Raw genomic sequence first — 14,945 nt, 5'->3', positions numbered from 1 at the left:
AAGAATATCATAAATGCCCATAGTAGGAACATTAGAAAACATATGGCAAGTCATCAAAACATATTAGTATGTTATGCCCATGATAGGAACGCATTCATACCTATATAATGCATCAAACACAGGTAGGCAATATATGAATTCAAGTCTGTAGAAAGAACTCTGAATTAAGTATACAGTTCCTAGTAGGGAATACCTGATTTTTGGATGGGGCACTTCTAGTGCCTAGAAAATGAGAAAATGGGGCCCCGGTGCTCCTCTGTGCAAAAACGGGGGCCTCCCTTATCCTTGGGCTAGAGGAGGGCGGCACGCACCTCCTCTCTTTTATGGACGGGCCCCTCTGGGGACCCTTGATCACTGGGGGCACCCAGGCCTCAACTGGCCCTCCATAGGGGGGCCAACATCCTCGAGGTAATGGGAGAGGAGGGGGGTGCCATGCACCCCCCCCGATTTTGTAAGGGGCCCCTCCAGGTGCCCATGATCTCCTAGGGTCTCCCCCGGGCCTGTCCTGGCCATCCGCTGTGGGGGAGACCACCAATGCCAATATTGGCCCGCACGGGGCCACACCAGGAAGTCTGGGGTGTCGGGGAAGCAGGGGGAGCCTTCAGTGAGGCTTCCCTTCCCCCTGCCCGGCAGAAGTCATCCAGAAAGGGGACTCGTGGGGCAAGGGAGCCTCCGATGAGGCTTCCTTCCCTGCCCACCGGCTCCCACAGTACTCGGGCGGCCCGTCCGGCCGTCGGGAAGGGGGCAGGCACCAAAGTCGGTGCCTGCCAGTGCCCCGGAGGCGCTTCAGAGAGCACGCTTCACCCCGGGGGTACGACAGGAGCGCTCGTGCTCCATGTGTACTGTAAAAGGATTCTTCTGATGCCCCAGGGACACAGAACAGCGCGCTCACTCACGCTCAGGGCAGCAACGTCCCCCGGGCAGTAGCAGTGATTTCTTCGTGCAACAAAGAAATAGCGCTTTTAACAGCGTGAAACACCAGCAAGGGGGAGCGCTTCTAAGCACTGAGAAAATCCCCTAAAGGAGCGCTTTCCCAAGCGCTTAGCTCCTGAGCACGGTGAAGCACCCCTCGTGCTTCAGGGTCAATGCAGGGGTCAGGGGCCACAGCACCCTGCCCCTCAGGAGCAAAGTTGTAAGAAAAGGCCCAAAGGTGGAGGGCCCAAAAACAGGCCAGCACAAGGAGTATGCAGCAAGTGAAAAGTCCTCTTCAGTGACCAAGCAGGTCACAGGTCAGCACAGCAGCAGTAGTCCATGGCAGTTCCTGTCCTTCCAGCATTTCTGTGTCCAGTTCAAAGATGATTAAGAGTCTCCAAACTGTGGGGAACATTCCACTGTACTTGTACTCAGTCCTTACAATGTTTTGCAATGGTAGGGAGAGGAGGCTCCAGCCAGTTACAACTGGTTCTGGGAGTGCCCCCTCTCTCCATTAGCACAGGCTCCAAACATCAGTGGGGGGATAACAACCCTATTGTGTGAGGCCAGGACGCAGCCTTTACAAATGTAGGTGTGCCCCGCCTCTCTCTTCTCTCAGCCCAGGAAGACTATTCAGTATGCAGATGCACCTATGTGACACCTCCACCCTCCCTGTGTACAGGCTGTTTAAAAAGTATGCACAAAGCCCCAAATGTCATTCTGCCCAGATGTGGATTGGAGTGAAGCTGCAAAACACCAGAGTCATTAGCACAGATAAATGCGCACTTTCTAAAAGTGGAATTTCTGTAATAGTAATAAAAAATACACCTACACCAGTAAGCAGCATTTATTACCACCATCATAACCATACCAAACACCGCTATGCTACCCCTCATAAATCAGACAATATACCTTATACATAAGGTAGGGCATTTCTAATGCAATCCTATGAGAAGGCAGCACTCACAGCAGTGAGACACCAAGTTAGGCTGTTTGTCACTACCAGGACTGGCCACGCAACCTGGCACATGTCCTGCCTTCTACATACATGGCACCCTGCCCATAGGGCTAGCTAGGGCGTACCTTAGGGGTGACTTACATGTAGTAAAAGGGGAGTTCTGGGCCTGGCAAGTAAATTTAGATGCCAGGTCCCTGTGGCAGAAAACTGTGCACACAGGCCCTTCGCTAGCAGGCCTGAGACAGGTTTGAAAGTCTACTTCAGTGGGTGGCACAAGCAGCGCTGCAGGGCCACTAGTAGTATTTAATTTACAGGCTCTGGGTATAGAGATACCACTGTACAAGGGACTCACAAGTAAATTAAATATGCCAATTAGGTGTAAGCCAATCATGCCAACTTTAGATGGGAGAGCACTTGCACTCTAGCACTGGTCAGCAGTGATAAAGTGCTCAGAGTCCTAGAGCCAACAGCGAGAGGTCAGAAAAACCAGGAGGAAGGAGGCAAAAAGACTGGGGATGACTCTGCATAAGGAAAAAAGTCCAACAGACTCTCTGATAAAAGCAGTAATCCACTGACCTATTTGCATGATATGCACTTTGTTTCATGTTCTTTGCAGGAGGCATATTAACCCCCTCCTCTACCTCAAAACTTCCACTAGAGAAAACTCTGAACTCTCTCCAGACAGAAGATTAATCACTAGAGTTATCTTGTTTTTTTTATTGTTGCTTGAAAATTGCAAGGAACGCTGCAGCAGGGGCTTTTAAAACTATAATATACTTGTGAATAAAGTGCCCTTTCCCAAAGTCAGCATCGGGTCGGGTGCGGGTGCACAGGTCGCACTGTCCTAAGCCGACCCTGCATCACACATCATAAAAGGCAGCACATTTAAGGCTGAAAGATAAAAAGACGGTTGTATGATTGAACCACGCATGTTGGAACAATGGATGCCTTAACAACGCGGTAGGAACTACAAATGTATTGTTTCCACGCATGCCTTTACCACTCATGCCTTTACAATGAATTCCATTGTAAAAGCATGCTTAGTAAAGGCATGTGTGGAAACGCATGTGACACAGCATGCGTGGTTCTGTCATGCAATCCCCCACCAGCCCTGAGGCCCAAAACTACCACCACTCTTAACACCCAAACTACCCTGATGAACCTTTAAAAAAACAATTTTAACCCCGCCCCCACCCCTATTAACTAAAGAACCCTGACCCACCCGCCCTGAATCCTAAAAAAAAAAACTAACCTGACCCCCACCCCATAAAAGTAAACTACCCGACACCCCACTACCTGCCCTGAGCCTTAAAAAACCTATCTCAACTGCCCGACCCCTGCCCCTAAAAAGTAAACTACCCCGACTCCCCACCCGCTCTGAGCCCTAATAAAAAAACCTACCCCAATCCCTCCACCCCTAAAAATTAAACACCCCACCTGTCCTGAGCCCTAAAACCTTCCCCCTAAAAAGTAAACGTCCTCGACCCCCACCCACCCTAAGCCCTAAGTAAAACTATCCCAACCCCCTACCCAAGTCCCAAAGAAACTAAATTACCCCGACCCCCTCACCCTGATCCCTAAAAAAAAATACCCCTGCCCCTAAAAACTAAAGTACCCCGACACTCTCCACCAACCCTAAGCCCTAAATTCACCCTACTGCTAAAAACTACCTCCCAACCCTTCCCCAACCCCACTTACCTCACTGCATCCTCTCCCGATCCTTCTTCCTCTTCTCTCTTTCCATCCTTCTTTAAACCTTCTCACACCCATTTAAAAATAAACTACCCCACCCCCACCCTAAGTCCTAAATAAATAAAATACCCAACCCCCCTACTCCTGCCCATATAAAATAAATAGCCCAACCCCTCCATCCTAAGCTCTTAAAAAAAATACCCAAACCCCCACCCCAGCCCCTTAAAAAAAAAGAAATAGCCCATCACAAACCTCCCGCCGACCCCATTCCCGTAATCCCCCCCTGCCCCAGACTCACTTACCTCACATCCTCCGTGTCCTCTCCCGAACAATGCATGTTTTTTTCTGTGCCTTAACTACGCATAGGCGTAGTTCAGCACATGCGTGGTTAAGGCACAGAAAAAGCCATGTGTTGTTAAGGTCAGTGTGGTTATGCATGCTTGGGAAACATCTGCATTCTTAAGGACACGTTGTTAAGGACGTTTCCCTTAAAATAAATATGTCTTTTACTTAAGACTAGCATGAGCCTGGCAGTCAAATGCCATATGACTTGAAGTTTGTGAATCAAGTCAAGTGGTACTGGCAAAGTTTCAGGAGACCCAGCCGCTGCAGGAGGAACAGTATTTGGGGTTCAGGGAGGAACTCAAATCCATCAATACCACCCTGGTCACCATTGTAGGGGTGCTGAAGGAACTCGTGAACACCAGGAGGGACACTATGGCATCACAAGGGGCCCCTGACACTAGCCTGGAGCAGCGTAGATTTACATTAATCTAGCATTCAGGAAATTAAAGAATTAACAACAGTTTTCCTAAAATAAGGTTGCAAAGCCAATGTCTTTCTTAACATCTTATGTAGAAAGATGTATCTAGAAACCAGCTAATGTATATGTTCAGAAAAAACTGAGTGCTGAGCCCCTTAGTTAAAGTAGGCAGTTCAGCTCCCTAAGGCTCCAGCTAAATGCTCTAGAGCTCTTTTCTGGAATTCATAATGTACTGTAGCATTGCTGTGTGCTAATGCTGAAGGCTGGCCATACCTCCAGGATAGTGAAGGGTCACCCACAGTGCTTCAAAACAGTTTGACCAGCTGTTCATCATCTACACAGGAATATGCTCTTCATGGCTGTGATGAACCCTTTCCATCCTTTATGCATCACTGCTTTCATAGACTGAGTGGCATATTTACTAATCATTCATGCAACACAGGGCAGCAAGTAAAATTGCTGTGCTGCATTGCGTGAATGTGAAAGAGCATACATTCTCCATATATACTGTGTGCTGCCTAGTGGCAACTCAGGCACCCTTTCAACATAGTGCATAGTTTAGTAGCTTTAGTAAATCTGGGAATGCGCCAAAATCCATGAGTAGATGCATTTGAAGGTCCATGCTTCACCCATGGAACACTTCCCAAATTTAAATGTAAAATAATGCAGTGCAAGCAGATGCATTGTGTTACATTTCTTTACAAAGCTAAGCAAGGTAACGCAAATCATGCCTTGCATGGCTTTGTAAATTCCAAAAAATCCATTGTGTTCTTCATGCAGAAGGGCGATGCAAACTCTAAGTAACTCTAGGCCTAAGTCCTACATGGATATTGTTGGGGAATCTGCCAGTTAGTAACTCAGAAGTAGCCTGGTGCCAAATCAAACTTCTCTAGCATCCCCAAATAGTGGGGCCTATCTTCCCTGATGGGCCTGGGTCTATCAAAAGTCCTCATAGAGGAAGTTCTTTGTTTCTGCCTAACCCCTGTACAGTGCTACATACGGCCATCTCCTCACATCAGAACATTAAGCCTTTGTTTTATCTACGCAGGATTATGGAACCTCAAATTCCCTCTGTAATTGACAGGACATTTACACTGTCCAGAATGCTGTGGGTCACCTTTTGATGGCAACTAGCAGGTTGGTGTATTCTACATACCTCTTTAAGCAATGATATTTGGATTCCAGTGACAATGCATGTGCAGATCAAGGGTTTTTTCCTTCTCCATAAGTTCATCTATGGCAAGACTTCCATTTTCATTCTCAGAATATTGTCTCCTACCGACTAAATTCATCTCTAGATCAGAACCTGCGCTATTTGATATCACATTCTGACCAAGAATGGAGATATGGCTATTTTCTAGGTTTTGACTCCCCCTGTTTCCTTTTGCAACCTCAGCAGCTTTCAGTGGCATAAAGTGCTCTACAGATAATATAAAGAAATATAATAAATAATATGGTTTCTGGACCTGATGGAAGACAATAAATACAGTTGTGATGTAGGATAATAGCTTATTTCTCCCAGCTACTCTTGGAGGATGAGGAACGTGGGTGTGCTGTGGTACAAGTTAGCACCAAAAGCAGATATACTTCCCCAAGGTGGGTAGTTTTCATATACACATTGAGATCATGGCTAAACCTTAATATCTGCAAGGAATTGCATTGTACTGACTTACATATTATATGACTACTCAATTTGAATGCATGGTTTATATAGTGTCACTTTATAGTGTGACCTGTCAGGGAAGAGTTGAGGGTTCATGGATGTAGTACAGTGAGGTTTTTCAGTCATATCACTGTGAACTTGTGAGTGTACGAGGTAAAGAACACAGACATGAGAGAGATGCTTGCTCTGCAAATACTTACCATCTCATTCGTAATTGAGTGGGAGACTATTGTACTTGTTGTTCTTGGTTGATTTGTTGTAATGTTGTAATGCATACATGGGAAGTGTTGGTTGTATGTGAAGTTTAGGAGATGTGCTAGGATCATGATATGGTGATCATCTTGTCATGCATATGTAAAGTGTGCGGCAAAGAAGTGTAAGATAGATGGATGCACAGGCTACATACCACCTTTCTTTAAACTTACCTGGACAGGAGCAGGTCATCTATTTCAACTCAGACACTGTCCTGAATGCAAGACTGCTATCGATGATCTTTAGTCTTGCCAAGAGTGCTGGCCCTATGTTTTAGTCCTCAAAGGTGTGCTATGCTCACACCAACCGCAAGGGAAAGCTATCCTGCCCAATGAAAGAAAGTGACTCACTGGTTTATGAGTAAGAGGGGTCGGTCGATAGACTTTCCTAGGGAGATCATAATAATCAGAAGAACACCAGGGATTTGGTCGGAAAAAGGAATCTGCAGGGTGGTGTCGTGATGATGTCGCAGTCGTACAAAGGTGCCACCCAGGCTCGCTGACGTCAGTTTCTTTTCACAGCGCAGAGCCATGAATAACACTGGAATTGGTGCGCCAGCGCTAAGGGCCTGAATGGGGAATTCCTGAGCCTAGAAATCAGTTTGCAAGTGGGAAGGACGGGTGGGTCAGTAAGGAATCTGCAACTAGAATATGTCTCTACGAGATAAATCATTACCAAAGGTAAGTAAATTGTTCATCTGACAGAGACTTCTAGTTGCCGATTCCTTACCTTAGAATAGATGCCCAAGCAATACCAGGTGGGCTGAGAATCAAAATCTTACTAAGAAGTCCTGCAGGACCGAATAGCCAAAGTAGCCGTCTCTGCGGACCTGACTGTCCAGGCAGTCATGTCTTGTGAACGTGTGCCAGGGGTCACAAGGGGCAAGCCAGGGGTTGCAGTAGCGACCCCTGGCAATCCCTAAATGACCTCCATGAGCACAATGAACTTTATTGCATTTTGCACCCTGTATGCCTATGGCAGAAAACGTTTTCTGACCCCTATGAGAATACTTTGGGCAAGATGTATCAAAATCACATTTTGCATTCCCTAAATAGCGAATTTTAAGAAATCGCTCTTTAGGGAATGCAAAATGCTATGTAACAAAATAGTGGTTCTCTCATAGCAATTCCTACAGAATCGCAATCGCTCTTAGGGAATCACTATTAGGGTTTGCGACTCTATTCATTCCTACGCGCCTCAATGCCCGTAGGTGTGAATGGTTTTGCATTTCCTAATTTGAGATTTCCTATTAGGAAGCTGCAAATTAGGAAATGCAAAACCAAGTGTGCCAAGGGTCTAAGGCCCCCATTGATGCACCACATAAAAAAAATATGCACATGTAAATGCCCCTGGGGCATGTGTGCGCTACATGACACTTTAAAAAATACATTTTTAATGCATTTCTTAAAATTGCACTTGGTTACAATCAGTTTGGAGTTCATATTAATAGCATTTCCTAAATGACCAATTCGCATTTAGGAAATGCTTATTACATGTGCATAGGGAATCGCAAACTGGAATGCCCCAATTGTGATTTCCTATTTAGGGGATTGTAAAGTGTGATTCCCTATTTGGAATCGCAATTTTAGCGAATTGCAAAACATTGTGATTCCCTAAAAATGGGACTTCAATGCCTTTCATACATTGTGAAAGGTTATTTTGCATTCATAAACGGTTAAATTTACCGATTTGCACCGTTTATGAATGCAAAATATTTTGATACTTCTGGCCCTAATTTTCATAGGGTGGCTTTTGAATTGCTGCAAAAACTAAAAAAGTTGGAGATGTGTGTTGTCGTGGGAAACTTTGTAATCTCGCCCCGAGAATAAGAAAGAGATATCCTGAAGTATAAATCTCCCCATTTTGTTTGTTAACGTGGGTCCTGTAGGTTGGGGGAACTTTGTGCAGCATCCTCTCTGTATCTCAGATGTGTTATGCTCAGGACTGTTCTGTTTTATTCTTTGTAGTGTATTTATATTACATATTTTTATGGAATGTTTTATGAATGTTACTGTTTATTGGAATTGATGTTATATTGATTGAATGTTTTCTTTCTGTGTACTTTTATGGTCCTTACATTGTTGATGTATTCTTCTTTGCCAAACTAAGATTGAGTTACTGAGCTTTCTAATAGAATATTTGTTCGCTTTCCATTTCATACAACTTTATTAACTAACACACAGTTTAGTATGTTGGTGCTCCAGAGTAGCTTGCACTTACTTCTGCGCTGCTTGAGAGAGGAGAAAACAGAGACATGTTATGATTATTTGAACTAATTTTGTTTTATGTAATTTTCAAGATTACATTGACTGCAGATGACAATGCTATTGACACATACTGCGATTATGTTATGAGTAGGTAGAAGCATTTTTGTTTTTGTTACAGTGTCAAAGCCAAAAGATTCTGGCTCATCCAGTGACTTCTTCAGACTGTTCCTTTTGGGCTTGTTCCGTTCTTCACTGCTAATGAACCTTGGAAAAATGCAGCAGCAAACTTCTTTATCCGTGGTGTCCTGCAATTATTGGGAAATTAAGCTCCTATTCTTGAAAACCATTGCTCAAAATGTACAGCAGAATGCATCATTCTTGGTGATGAAAGCTTTCTTTTGATAAAAAAATAACCGTGCTGCAAATTTGCATAAAATCCTGCTTTATCACCACTAACTGATAACTGGCTTTTAATTTGTGTTACAGCATCAAAATAGGGACCACACTGAAACCTCCATAGCTGTTGACCATGGACTCAATCACTATCTGTAACGGGTGTTTGTTTGTTGGACTCAATAGGACGTTTACTGCAGATGTTCTAAATCTGGTGAATGAAAGCTTCAATGACTGCACCTCCTCTGTGAAGATCGTCGGGCAGCCCTGGATCTTGTATGAGCATCCACACTATGAGGGACGGTGTGTAGCCTTAGACGAGGGAGAATGCTTAAGGTTTGGCTCAGGAGACCAATCTAGTGTCTGCAAACATGCATGACAAGATGAGCTCCACAGGGTCCAGAGTGGAGCATGGCTTCTGTATGAGGATGTAAACAGAGGTGGCAGGTGCATTGTAGCCAGGGCAGGTGAATATTTACCAGATTACTGCAATATCGGTTTTAATGATCAAGTCTCCCAAGTGTATCCCCTGTTTGCTGGGACATGCTCTGTGACAGCCACAATTCTGTGAAACTAGAAAAAGGTACAGAGTGAAAGAAACGTTCAGATAGATCAGTACCTTTACACCAACAACATAAACGTAGATCAGTAGTTCACTACCAATTCTTCCAAAGAGTTTGAAAAATATGTCTCCCATAGCTTCGAATTCAGCAATGAGACATCAATCAAGGTGGGGACATCCTTTACCTTGTAAGGAGTGGTCAATATTGAGGTAGAGGTGTCCAACACCTTCACAGTGACGAAAGGTGAAACTGAGGCATTCACCACGAGGAAAAAACAGAGTTGAGCATTCTGAAGAAGGCCCCACCACATACAAAACTGACTGTTAATTTCCTGTGCAAAGAAGTCACAATCTCAGTGCTGTTGGAGCTGAAAATCATCCGGGCCAATAAAACGTATGTCGAAACTGGAACATACCGATGTGAGTCTGGTACAGAAGCCTGCATTGATCTGCAGTCCCTTCCCATAAGTTGATCCAAGCGGGAGTCACACATTTTCTCCATAGTGGCCATATTCCAACATTGATTTGCTAATCTTTCACTGATTATAATTGTATTTTGCTGAAAACTGAGAACTTTGAGAATTACCCTTTCCTTTAAAGATGACATTTTCCCAGACTTTACTTCAAAAGTCAGTAATGGACAGAATGCACCTTCCTCTTACCCAACTCTTTTTAAAATCCCTTCAAGGGGTTTATTCTGTAGAGTAGCAACAAGCTGTAATTCCCTACCAGAATCTCCTCCAATTCCCTATCTGAATTGGGGACGGGGGGTCATTGCTGATTAGTCTACATACTGCCCCTTCGACGCAGAGAACCAGTGCCACACTCTAATGGGCCACCAGATCTATCAGAGGCCCAGTGAGGGAGTGTTCTCTGCATAACCCAAGCCAAACCTGTACTGTGGTTGGCAAAGGTTATATCTGCTGCTCTCCTCAGGTCATTAGAATACTCCATAGTGATGCAGGTCACTTACTGGCAATGCTTCAGTGGTGTGAGACTGGGTTTACTGCTGCATCGGTTTCTGTTAATTGCTGTGCCAATATCATCTGTCCACTGGGTGTCAATGCTGCAGCAATTCTGTTTCTTTCAGAACACGGGACAAGGTAACAATATGAACATCCAACAAGTGTCTCTGCACAAGATATACCTTTAAAAATGCCCATCTAGCAGACATTCAGTAGAAATAATTGTTTCAGAAGATGTAGTCCGATGAAGCCTGACTGAGCACGGCCATCAGTATTTTATTTAGTGATGCAACTATGACGTGTGTGGGTACAAAGCAGGTTTGTGGCAAGGACTGACCAACTGCATAGTCTTTCATGACCTATGGGAAAGATCATAAGTTATGAACATGAGTTACATGTAGTAGTCTTTCATCACGGATGGACAGTTCAAATGTCTTGAAATTGATGCATACCTTCATGAAATGACAATGGCTAAGACACAAAAGCTGTTACTATTTTGTTGTGAAACTTTTCTTGGCCAGATATTGAGCATTAGTTAAAAACGCAGGTTGACTTGTTCCAACTGTTTATGTCTGTGATGGGTAAATACATAAACTAGATGAAGCCTGAGTGGGTAATCACTGTAAACACATCTGTGCACAAGGTTGCAATGATAGAACTGAAGGTGCAAGCTTCATTTACATCTTTAATGTGCTTCAGTATCTTTTAAGCCAGAAACATTTATGTGCAGCTCTATTTTCTGTGCTGAATTTTAGGTTTGTTTTCAGTTTTTCTTTTTTAATGTTTGCTTTAGTTATTTTGCAGCTTAAACTGGTACATGTAGGGTTTTTGTCTTCTTATTTTAAGTCTCGAAAAACTAACCATAATCTCCGATTTCTATCCAACCCACCATTGGGATTAAGCTACCAAAGATAACTAATGTTGTAATTAAGGGTTACATTTGGCAAATCAATGATCAGGGTTTGCTTTCCAGTATAACTGTTTTTGTTTGGGTTTATAACTAAATAAATCTCAGTTATAAGCAGCTCCAGCTTGCACCTGTCTCTTGTTTTCACTCGCATTGGAATAGTCAATGTCACCATCACAGCACTGGCAGATGTTGGCAAGGATGGTTGGGGGAGCCCAGTTTCCTGCTAGCTCTCAGTGACTGAAACTTTCACTACACAGCGACAGTCTAAGAGCAGGTAACAGATGCCAGTCTCGAAAAACACCTATCCGAAATAATCTATGTCCAGTTTCCACATACTGCCAACCTTACTTTTCAGACACCAATGTAGTCTGGATAATGCTACACCAGTCCCCCCTGCCGAAAAGTCCTTGTGGGCTACATATAAGAACACTCACAAACACACCCGCAAATACTTGCACGAACAAAACAAATGCACGAACCGCACAATTAGTTACACATCTGTAGACACACAAGGAAAAATGTACACCCACACTGACATGCAGCCAGAAACTTACACACAGACTGAGCCCTTTGTGACAAACACACACACACACATAGAAAGATATGGAAATGCAAAGGCATAAAGTACTAGTATACATATTTATTCACCCAAACAGACATACACAAATAGAAGGAGACCAAACACACATAAAACACCAAGCACAAATAGTCTTAAAACTATGAACAGGTTTTGAGTTGAGATTTGAAAATAAATCCCCGAAATCCTACATAAGGATTCTGTGCCAACAGCTTAACTAAACTCGTTCCCTTACTACAGAACCTCCTAAGATTGTTTACGCAAGGAAAGATGGATTTGATTTAGACAGGTTTTTATTCTGTTTTTGCACAAACATAGTGACACATCACAAGACTTTCCTTCCTGGTTTTAGACAGTGTTATACCTGCCTTTTTAATTACTTTGACAGTTTTAAGATTGTTTTAAGCCAAGGTAAAAAAAACTAAATTTGGTAAATCAGATGCTTAATTTTTTATAGTGGGAAGGAATCTAATGAAAAGTCTGGTTTACAGAGATGTGTTTCTGGCATAGGAGAATTAAAAACAGGTTGGACCTGATTAACCCCGGTTTTTCGCCATGCTTAAGATAGTTAAACCGTTTTATGCCCTAAAAGACAATCTTGTGTCTGCCGGCAGCGTTTGTAAACCAGGCCTAATAGCCTCACATCTTTCTGAAGCCCTACAACAGTCTTACCCCTCTAAGGTCAGACCCTGAAAGTTTTATTTCTATCAAACTTAATTAAAGATGTTAAAATAAACGTAGGTTCTCAACAGTATATTTCGAATTCACTATGAGTTAATTACATCGTATTACTACCATTTATGCATTTAATAAAAAAACATGTGTCAAAATTATGGGGCAAGTATTGACACCTCTGCATTGTCCTGACAACAGAAGACACAAGCAGTGGAAAAGCGGATAGGTCAGCTCGGGGGTCAGCCTTTTGGCAATTTTCATGTTGTTTTTTTTCATGTTTTTTTTTGCAAGCATTAGTATTCAAGAAGCTACGTGGCCCTCATCAATGTAAAATAAAACAGTGTCTGAAAGGCCAAACTGTGTTAGCACACAGCACTGCAGTAATAGGTGATACTGAAGGGAACTACTGTGTGTGTGGACTTGTTCCTTGTGAGAGCCCAGCACGCTGTAACTCAAGGTGAACTCAGTCACTGGCTTAAGCGCACTGAAGCACTGCCCTCGACAAATGTGACTGACACGACCACAGACCAATGAAGGAATTCAGACTGAAATCTCCTATGAGTAATTATGTAATATACATAATTCTACAGAGAACAACATCTCTTGGTTAACACAGAGCTAAAAAAGCAGATCACTTGAAAGAAAGAAAGCACAAATGAAAGAAAAAGAAAGAGGAAGGCAAGAAGTAAAGAAAGAGAAGAAAGAGAAAGAAAAGGAATGAAAGAAAGAAAGAAAGAGAGAACAAATGAAAGAAAAACAAAGACGAAGGCAAGAAGTAAAGAAAGAGAAGAAAGAGAAAGAAAAGGAATGAAAGAAAGAAAGAATGAAAGAAAGAAAGAAAGAAAGAAAGAAAGAAAGAAAGAAAGAAGGGAAGAAAGAAAGAAAGAAAGAAAGAAAGAAAGAAAGAAAGAAAGAAAGAAAGAAAGAAAGAAAGAAAGAAAGAAAGAAAACACAAATGGAGGAAAGAGAAAGCCAAGAAGTAAAGAAATAGAAGAAAGGCAAGAATGAAAGTTAAAGATAGAAGAAAGCAAGAAAGAAAAAAGAAAAAAAAAAAGAAAGAAGGACAGAAAGAAATAAAGAAAGAAAGTGCCAGCATGTACAGTTCTGATAGTGCAGCCTCTCATTTGATCCTTTCTCTAAATCCACAGTGTACTGAGGTCCCGGGTGCCAGGGGTTGCCGATCATATCCAGGTAAAATGCCCAGAGGCGACAACTCGGTCACTAGCCAATGGGCTAGTTGGCCCACTCCTTTTTGGTATCACATTTACGGTGATGTGTGGCACCTGGCAATCTGAGAGTGCAATAACCGTGCCATTTTGCAGATGTTGGGACCTTTCCTCGACTCTGAGGAGCTTGGTAGCCCATCCTAGAGATGTGGCTACCTGTGGGCTACACGCTCACAGGAAAACCTGTTTGAGCACTGGCTTTCCCTCTCTGGTCCAGTCTCAGCTAGTTTGAGTGAACAATAAACAGACTCTCAGGCGTGTCATGAACATTTGCCCTTCAAAGGTGGCTTCCCCTTTGGAGCTCGCCTTTTGAGCTAAAACCCTGATTGACTTCCTCAGAGGGGAAGTCACACCTTGCTCTGGCAGCAAATTCCTTTGTTCTTAAGCCTGGGAGTTGTCCACACATTTCCCCAGGTGGCTATCTGTTGTCCAGGGCCTATGTAAGTGCACTGAACCAGCTAGGTCACAGAGTTCCAACCTTCAGTCACAAAAATGTTTATTTAGACCATTAGTCTTTAAACAGTATAAACACATAAACATTGATCATCTTGAATAAACACATTCCCTAAAGTGACATACAGATTTTAAAATATTACAAACAAAGCAAAAAAAAAAGTAAAACCTAAATGTCCTTAAATATGCATTGTAGATTCATTGGGTAAACGTATCTGCGGCTTGAGTTCTAAATGCGAAAACTTGCACATTCGTATAGATTGTCTAAAAGTTTTGCCCGTTCGGAAAACCATTTTATGCCCTATTTTAAAAAAAATAAATAGCGTTAGTAATCGCATGCAAGCAGTGGCACTTTTAACTGACATGCACTTCCTGGATGTAGCATGTGCCATTAGAAGTATTTATGGGAATATAAGAAGGCTAGTTATTTTTATTCACTTTAGGAAGAGGTGTTGGTGCTAAATTCACAAGGCCTAGGTAGAGACTCAAAATACTGTGTATATTTTATGACATTTAGGCTCATATTTATACTTTTTTTAGCGCCGCATTTGCGTCATTTTTTTATGAAAAAGCGACGCAAACTTGCAAAAAACAATTGTATTTTGTACGTTTGTGCCATTTTTGCGTCAAAAAGTGGCGCAAATACGTCACTAAAAAAGTCTAAATATGAGCCCTAGGTTTTACTGGGTTTTAAGTATGGTTTTTATTATTTGAATTCCTGTATGTCATTCTTGGGG

At 42.8% G+C, this 14,945-nt stretch overlaps 1 pseudogene; it reads left to right on the top strand.

Annotated features, from left to right (window-relative positions):
* LOC138246822 (epidermal differentiation-specific protein-like) overlaps positions 1–9,875 on the top strand; it is a 34,667-nt pseudogene extending 24,792 nt beyond the window's left edge.
* The last annotated feature ends 5,070 nt before the right edge of the window (positions 9,876–14,945 follow it).

The sequence above is a fragment of the Pleurodeles waltl genome, chromosome 7 (assembly GCF_031143425.1).
Source record: "Pleurodeles waltl isolate 20211129_DDA chromosome 7, aPleWal1.hap1.20221129, whole genome shotgun sequence".
NCBI lineage: Eukaryota > Metazoa > Chordata > Amphibia > Caudata > Salamandridae > Pleurodeles > Pleurodeles waltl.
The sequence above is the reverse complement of the archived record's forward strand: the minus strand, read 5'-3'. Positions and strand labels throughout refer to the sequence as shown.